This window comes from Coffea eugenioides, chromosome 7 (assembly GCF_003713205.1).
Source record: "Coffea eugenioides isolate CCC68of chromosome 7, Ceug_1.0, whole genome shotgun sequence".
Classification (NCBI taxonomy): domain Eukaryota; kingdom Viridiplantae; phylum Streptophyta; class Magnoliopsida; order Gentianales; family Rubiaceae; genus Coffea; species Coffea eugenioides.
The window spans coordinates 19,639,381-19,649,174 of record NC_040041.1 but is presented as its reverse complement, the minus strand read 5'-3'; positions in this window follow the sequence as shown (position 1 = coordinate 19,649,174).

Below are 9,794 nucleotides of genomic sequence, written 5' to 3'. Positions count from 1 at the left end.
GCATCATGACTATCACTGGGCAGCAATTACAGACCAGATTCTATCACATCAAGAAAAAATAGGACTTGTCCTATAATCTGTGTGGGATATCCTCAAAATCAGAGACCAGGATTGGGTGGGTTACGGATAGCTACTGCTTCACTGCTGATGACGAACATTGGGAAAGCTTGGTGCAGTTATGCACTTATAACTGCCTTTAATTTTGTGAATTTACTTACTTAGAATGCTCTTGAAATGAATACTTGTTCATTTGAGCAAACTGTTGACAAATGAGTTAGGGAATCACATGCTCAACATTTGGTGTTGACCAAAAATAGATATTCAGACCTGCTTCAAACTCAGTGTCACACTTTGGCCATAAGGGTAGTGCATTACTATAGGAGATGTATTAGTATGGTAATATATGCTATGTGTTTTGGTCACTGCTGCTTCAACATCTCTGTATATATCCTATCTTCAATTAGGAAAATATTCAAACAAAGGAAATTGTGCTAGGAGGACATTTAAGTTCATGTGTATAATGACCATACGGGAAAAAGCTTTGTTGTTTACCTTTCTTTTTATGTGTATTAATATGATTGATTCTTGTAAAGCTTGGTAGATTTTGCAGCTTTTTTAACTTGTCAGCTGATTCTTACATTAAAAAATTTGATGGAACTAGACATTTAGTTCAGCTATTGCTATTTGTGTTGTTGAATACTATTTAATACCAAATTTAGTAGACGGTCTCGGGACCCTTCAATTGCTTGTTCGTTGGATATAATAGCTTTAATGTGCAAATAGTATATGGAGATTCCCGGGTAGTTCATACCTGCTATTTAGCAGGGGATAAGGCTAACTTTCCCTTTGTGCTGTCTCTTGCTCTATTGTTACTAGTTTGCTTCAGATTTATACTTATCTGATACATTAACTATCCTGTTAGTTTGGCAAGTAGTTATATAGTAGTTTGGGAAAAATTTCTTGGTGCTGACTGCTATTTTACTTTTCATTAAACCAATTCCTCATATGCTGAATTCGAAAAAGAGAACTCATGCTACTAGTATGATCGGCTGACCCCAATATTGTTTGAAAAACACACCACAGAGAGTCGTGCCCAATCTGCAAGCGAGATAGTTCCACCGAAACCGCCTCGTCGTCAAAAGGCCAACACTTCTGCTAGGAGTCGGAAGGGAAAAAGGTAAAGCTTCTAACTCGAGGAACGATCATCCTGAGGACATGGGCGAACAAGGGGATGAAGATGATATCTACTATATTCATCCAGTCCCAGGGGCTGTGGGAGGAAAACGGCCAGTCTCAAGTCTAGGGACAAGCGGTGAGCTGGAAGGGACTAGAGGGTCAAAATCAACAAGGTCATCTACTGGTCTTGAGGATGCTATTAGTAAAATTGGAAACTACTGCGAACTTGCACTGGAGGACAGACGGAGTAGGATGGAGTTTGAGTCCCTATATAGTGTAATCCAATGTCAGAACGTGATCAACACAATAAAGATTCCCGACGATTGGAGAATACATGCTAACTACAATTATGCCCAGTGATAGAGAGGGGAAATGAGTTGTGTTCCTTAGAAGTTCTAATTCAGACCGATACGACTATATCTTTAAATTGATGTGGGAGAAGGGCTTGGCTTGAGTTGTAGCTATTGAAAATTTAATATTTGAAATTATATTTGTTGCTGTGACATTTTTTTTAGGGTAAAAAATAAAAAAACCCCCTGTGCTAAACCTAATATACAAATAAGCCCCCTATGATTTCAAAATATACAATGCGATACCTCATATTTTGAACTAAATTGTAATCCTGACGGAAATTGGTAAAATTAACGGGACTAATGTACTGGAAGCTAAAAACAAAGTCTTTATACTTAATTTTTAGCAAATATTTCTATTGTACCCCTTAGCCCCCAATAAAACTCCCAGTGATACTTGTGTAGAGAAATCGATTTTCTACTTGATTGAGAGAAATTGAACTAGCCTTTGGGAGAAATCAAATTACCACCCAATCGAAGAGGAAGGTAAAACTTCTCCAGAGATGAAGTCAACCACCAAGCAGCTACTACACAATATTGGCTAAGGTAAAAAGTTTTGATTTTGGGTTTTGGCTAATAAATTGTTGTTATTAAGGTTTAAAGTAAGAATGTTGATAACTAAATTGAGATTTATTTACTGATGAAGGGAAATGACTGGCTAAAAAATTTGCTCATGTCTTTCTCAAGCTCTCGAGGGTGTAGTGGAGTTAGGGATCTATGGTACCAATATAAGATTTGTGACTGTCGAAGAAAGGCGAAGGTGAATATTGTTGAGTCCGAAAAGCCATCCAAAGGGATGCTGTACTTTGTGTGTGAAAGGGATGGATGTAGATTTTTCTCATGGTGTAATCCCATCTATAGAGATGAAACCAGCAGAGAAAGCTTTTTTGGGAGGCCAACGGTTGAAGAACATTTCTCGTGCTTGAACTCGAATTCTGAAGTGAAGAACTTGAATGATGAAGTGAAGAACTTGAAAGTACTAGTTAGCAATTGTCTAATGGTATCTATTTTTTGACTTTTGCTTTTGTTGATGATAATTTTTATAAAATAAGACAATGATTTTGTTATGAATGAAAATGAAGAAATTTGGTAGTTTGTTTTGTTCATGAAAATGTGCACTTTATTCTTTTGATTTTTCGAAAAATGTCCTACCAAAAAGAAACAAACAACTATTATATACCTTACAGCCCTTAATCATATTTGTGCATTGAAAACAGTTTTGAGCAATAAGTACACGTAATAACGTCTTTTGCAATTGAGAAATACACTTGTAGCTCTTAATCAGAATTCTCCATTAAAACAATCAATAAGTACATTACAGTTTCCAACACTTGACAAGAATTCCAAATAAAGTAGACAAAAGCATCCCACCAAATTACATTAAAGTTTTCAATAGTTGATAATAATTCCAAATAAAGTAGACAAAAGTATCCCACCAAACAAAAACTCCCTCAAAAACTGTCTAAATGTTTGCCACCAACTCTAATAGCAACTACTAATGCCTTAAAACTACACAAAAGGCAATCAACAAACATACAGTTCATTCTAAAATCAACTCTAAAGTTGCTATGTTAACTGAACTACTTCTGTCCACATCTTCTTGCTTTCTTGGACCTTAGGTTGTATAGACATCAGCAACAGTAGGATGAAGGGGTCCTTTTGCTAGTGAAGTTGTGCCATTCACAGGAGAGGAAAATATGAATGTCCGAATGAAAGATGCTTCATTAAATCACATTTGCAGTTCATCTAATCCAACCTGAGAACATGACTGTCTAGCAGGTACATTTTTTGTCACACTCACAATTGTTGGCTACGTATACTGTTTCCCAGGCCTGCAGCTTGTTTTTTGAACATGTGAAGTTTGTTCTTGATTTGGGACTACTGGTTGTGGGACACCATTGGTGAAGGAGCTAATGAATGAATTGCTGAACTTGATTTAGCTACATTAGTGTCAGGTACCTATGAAAAACAAGTTCATATTAATGTTCAATTAATATGATTTGGGATAGCAAATAAGATGGAAAATCTAGTTTATGTTACCATGTAGAATTTAGAATTGGGATGAATGGCATTCTTGCAGGTCCTTGAATTATGTCTTGGCTGAAAACATCTCTTGCAATGTACCACAAGACCCGTCCTGGTTGAGACTTAACCCTTTTTAGGTTCATCGGCTGCCCTTTGCCGAATTTTTTTGAGTCTGCCAGGCAATCTTCGAACTGCAAGAGGATTTGGGAGTTGTTCTTCACATCTCACCCAGTACTTATCACTTGAGACAGGTGTGATAGTGTGCTCATATGTTCTCAAGTAATTTTCTCTATTATAGCATGTATGCACATAATCAAGCAAAGGCAATCTACGTGCTCCTATTGCAGCACATGCATGAGTACAAGGATAACCTGTAAGCTGGAAATAACCACATGTGCAAGTCTTTTGGTTCAAATCCACCACAACAGATTTTCTAGGCTCACAGTCAATTTCATATTTGTTCTTGTCATCCCATGTGGGAATACACAGCCTACTAAGTTTCAGATTCTTGTCAATCTTCTCTGCAATGTTAGGACAGATTTTTTCTTGAAATTTTTGCATACCAGACCTCTTCAGTTGAATCCTTTGCATGAGCCTTCTTTGGATCCACTCAAGTATCCCTATGATATGTAGCTCTCTGGCTTCTAAAATATAGTTATTGAATGACTCACAAAGGTTGTTGACAAGAATATCACATTTGTTAATTTGTCTAAAATGTGATCTACTCCGTAAAACACTTGACATTTTTTGCAGCCATTCAGCTGCATCCTTTGAAACTTTTCAAGGGAATTCACTGCTAATTTTCAGTCTATTTCATTCCCAGCACTTGCAGCTGTCCAGAACAAGTCTTTCAACTCTTTTCCTTTGAACTTGTCCTTGAAATTTTGGTACATATGTCTCAAGCAAAACCTGTGTTCAGAATTTGGAAATAACTCGTTCACTGCATGGACTAGTCCTTTTTGTCGATCTGAGATGAATGTTCAGGGTATGTTTTTCACACCAAGTCCCAGATCAGCCATTAATAGTTCCAGGAATCACTTCCATGAGTCATACCTCTCTACCTCTACCACTGCTACTGCTATTGGAACCATATTATCATTGCCATCTCTACCAATTATTGACAACAACTGACCACCAAATGCAGATTTTAAAAAACACCCATCAAGATCAATTATTGGTCTATAGCCATCGAGGAACCCCTGTTTGCAAGCATGAAGGCAGTAATACAGTCTTTCAAATGTCTCCTGTGAACCCTCTTCTGCTGTATCAACCTTAATCTTGACAGTGCTACTAGGATTTGTCTCTCGGATTGTAACTGCATAACTCCAAAGTTGGTGATATTGCTCCATATCTGTGCCAAGCATATCATATTTTGCCTTTCTCTTTGCTCTGCGTATCTTGGCAACGGACACGTTAATCATTAAATCTCTTCTAATATCATTCTGAAATCCATTCACGGCACACTTCGGGTCACCTCTTATCTTGTCTTGGTACTTCACGCTCAAATACTTGGCTGTTGCATACTTATTGTTGTAATTTCTAGCACAAACATGCTGATCCTTCAATGATTTAATTTGAAAAATAGTTTCACCTTGGATTGGCGTTGTACGAATCCTCCAAGAATAGCCCTATGCACACTTGGCAATAATTTTTTTTGAGTAATTTTTTACCCATTCAACCTCATATCCCTCTCTTACCAACCATTTGACCAACACATATCTAAAAACTTTGAAATTGAAAAGCTTTTGCCCAACTTTCAATTCAAAATGTGGCTTTAGAAACTCCACTTCAGGGTTAAAGTCAAGGCAGTCTTCATGGCCTTCATAATCAAATCCGCACTTGTCCAGCAATTCTTCATCAGAAACTACTGGTTCCTGCCAATCCTCTTCTGGTGTATGTGGTGCTCCTTCTTTTATTGATTTTTCCTCAGCATTTTTATTGTTCGCTGCTTCAGCTTGTGATGGGATCTGAGATGGGCGTTGGTCAGCAGCTTGAGATGGAGCCTCAGATGAAATCTGAAATGAGATATGAGGTGCAATTTCTCTAATGTTGTTTGGCCCTACAGACTGCTTCTTACTTTTGTTGGACTTTTTTTCCTTATTAGTTTCACTTTTGGTAAGGCTTTTGAAATCCATCTTTGCAGGAAAACAGAACATATGATAAGGCTTAAAATGGGTGGAATGTAATATGGACCCACCTTCTGGTTTACTACTTCTGTTCACATCTTTTTTAGTTGCGAAAATGTTCTCATACTCTTTTGTTTCCAACCCCTCCTTCAGCCATTCAGGCTCATCATCATCAGTATAATTTGTTTTCTTTGGATAGTAATTACTAACCCCATCTTCTTCTTTTTTTTTCTAAACTCTTTATGTTATGTACCCCATCATCGTCGCTGTCTATTTTGGTGTTATGTACCCCATTTGCACATTTATTTGATGTTGATGCATCCATTGTCGAATTTGGCTCCAACACATTGTCCTTACCATGTTCTAGTGGTTTTTCAAAAGGATCATCCCCACTGCAGGCATATATTGTCCTTGTTGCCAAATCCCAATGTGCTTTATTCATCAATTTAACATCTTATTGTCCCCAATTGGATGTAGGCCATTATCTAAGTCTACTTGTGGAGCACAAAAATAGAAAGTCACTCTAGTTGCATTCTCATCCACTTTTTTAAATATCCTACAAAGGCTAACTATGGAGATCTGGTCTTCAAGTCTATTTTTAAAGATAGCCATACGGGTTCCTGTGTAATGGAGGGCAGGATATTCTCTAAATTTTTCATCACAATACATATGTATGTCTACTTTTTTCTTTGACTTGTCTTCTTCTGTTGAATATTTCAAGGAATATAATAAATATGCTTTAGTCTCCCGACTATTATGTCTCCATCATTGATATACATAAAATCAAATAAATAGAAAACCACAAACACAGCCAATTTTAATAGCATTTTAGACCACTAAACCAGATAAGACAGTGACAGGTATAGAAATTTATAGTTTTACTCACAAGTCTTTGTTAAATATCTAGTTGTAACAAGTAATTGAGTCGTACTCAAACACACAAACAGATTCTATCGGAAATGGACATTTCAGAAATTATTTGCATGACTCCTACTCAACACCCAAATAGAAATTATTTGCATGACTCCTAGTCAACACCCAAATATCAACAAAAATCTCAGTTTTAAATTCGAAGTTGCATTCCCAAATCAGCAAAAATCTCGACTTTAAATCCAAAGTACCAATTCCAAAACTTACAAAATCAAGATTTGTCTAAGGTCAACACCCAAATATTGCATATTATTAAAGTAAATAACATCATCAACCCTAAGTATTGAAATCAATTTAGTAAAAATCTGAGATGGGCAACCCTAAACCGTAACTAATTATAACATACATGAACTAATTTTAACTAATTATAACATGAACAAAGTATAACATACATACCCACTTGCTTTCGATTTTAAGGAAGAAATCTTTGTCCCCTTCGCTCTTCTTACTTGATTCAGATTGGCTAGGCTTTGGTTGCTCTCTCTCTCCCTCTCTCTTCGTAGGGTTTGAGTCCAGACCAATGATTCTGTTCAATTGCCTTTTGGTTATTATATAAGGGCATTTTGGTCTTTTCATCAGTTCTCGTTAATTTTACCGATTCCCATCAAGGTTATAATTTAGTTCAAAGTATGAGGTGTCGCGTTGTATAGTTTGAAATCATAGAGGGCTTATTTGTATATTAGGTTTAGTATAGGGGATTTTTTTGTTTTTTACCCTTTTTTTTTTATTTGTTGCTGACCTGAAGTTGTGTTTTGGCACAACTTCACCAGTGTGTAGCATGCCCGATTTTGATGCATGTAACATAGAGGTCAGCAATCATTTTAATTAGTTTGTTGGTGTGTATTTTCCTACCCCACTTTGGTGGAGTGGGATTTGTCAGGACTGACTATAAGATGATTTTTTTTATTTATAGGAATTTGTATCTTAGTTAGTTTTACTTTTCTTACGAATTTTTCATTACAGGAAATGCATGTGCTTTCTGATGGGTTTTGTCAGAGTTTTGTTATGTTTCCCAGGCTTTCTTCAGGGCCTTGTCATGTCTGCTTTAAGTCTATCGTCTATACTTCATACAAGTATCTTAAAATGCGGCAATGCATGTGTTCTTCTGCTATGTAGACCTACTATTCGATTTTTCAAAATTTTATCTGATAACTGGTTCGTCAGTCACAAAGGCTATAAATATATGGTTTTAGAATATGCATTTCACCCCAATTGCTCGCGATACAAAAGAAAGAACGAGTTTTAGAGACAGAAGACCTCTGGCGAACAGGCATAGATACCTACTCATACTTAGTGTGCTCGTGCATTGGGTAAGTAGTAGTTTTCCAATGAACGGGCATAGCAATCTGCTAATACTTCGTGTGCCCGTGGATTGGGTAAGTAGTAGCTTTCCATATAATATGCAATCTATATGTTGTGTGTTACTTTTATAGATAGAAACAATTATATACGTCCACGTATATATATAAGTTTATGGAATTAGATATACACACATGAACACACTTATATAACAATATATATAAATATATACTCAATTGTCATGGCATGGAACAACCGCCGTGGTGCTAGGGGATGCAATTCAGTTCGCATAAGGCAGGATGAGGAGGATGAGGCCTTACTAATTATGAGTGCCTCATTAATGCTAATGCATCCGTCTCTTGCACACATAACCAACAATCAACCTATTCCGCAGCATGATGGTTCATTAAGTAGTCGACAATGGATGGAGTGATTATTGAACAGTCATCATAGACGATCAATAGACAATATGCAAATCACAGTTGATAATTTTATGCAACTGTTCGATATCCTTGTGGAGCGCCAGTACATTCCACAAAACTATCAACAATGTGTGCCCATACAGGAGGCGCTAGCTATAACTTTAATATTAGTGAGCCACAAGCATACGCACCGCGTGTTGGGGTCTATTTTTAATCCATCTATTGAGACGATTAATCAAAATATAAGGAAAGTGCTCCGAGGCCTATGTCTATTTGCAACTGAAATAATATGATTGGGTGATCAGATTGGAGTTCATCTACGAATTGCAAACTCAACAAATTTTTATCCATGGTTCAAGGTAATATATAAGGAAGATTTTAAGAGAAGGATCACTGTTGTTCTAGCATTACAAACTAACAAATATGTTCTCCATGAATATTAGGATGATGTAAGAGTGATGAATGGCACCCACATCTCAGTTTGTCCTCCGATAGGAGAGCAAATGACATATACAAATCGACACGGGTTTCAATCACAGAATGTTTTGGCGGTGTGTGATCATGACATGCGTTTCATCTATTTGTATGCTGGATGGGAGGGTAGTGCACATGATGCGCGAGTCTTGGAGTCTGCATTAGCGTATCCGTCCGATTTTTCACTGCCGCCACCTGGTAATTAATCGTAACAATTTTTTAAGTCAATAAATGGCATGCTTTAAATACTAAACGAGTGATAGTTAGCGCATTTAGTAACTAAAATAACTTCTTCAATTCTTCAATTAGGCCAATACTACTTAATCGATGCGGCATATAGGAATGTTTCTGGCTTCATGCCCATGTATAAGAACGTGGGCCTCGAATTTATGGCAATGAGTTTGTTCAATACTTTGCATTCACAGCTTTGAAATGTCATTGAGCGTACATTCAGTGTGCTGAAAAAAATTCAAATTTTTAAAGGGTCCGGTAAATAATTTCTATATGAGTACTCAAATAACTATAGTCATTACTTGTTGTGCGCTGCACAACTTTTTAAGGATGCACCAACCAAGAGATGCACATTTTCAAAGGTTTGAGTCAGAGGATGTGCAGTTAAATTAAGAGCCAGAAGTAGGCGGATCAGTACCACAGTTATTCGCATTGAACATATCTCCTTCAGAGCTTGCGGAATGAAAGGCTAAGCGAGGCTACATAGCAATTGAAATGTACGCTGCACGGGAGCGATGCCGTTAGGTGTTTTTGGAATTAAATGTCGTATTCTGGCAAGGTAATTGCTTGAATTCGTAATTGATGGATGTACTATACTTAAAATGTCAAGCTTTAGATTAATGTGTACGGTTTGTGTATTAAGTGTGATTTGGATGAGATTTTCGGTCCCACAATCAAAATTTTTAAGTCAAAGTCAACTGATTAATTTCAATGTTGAGTTGCTGTCTAAGCACTATTTTACACGATTTACTTGCTATCCA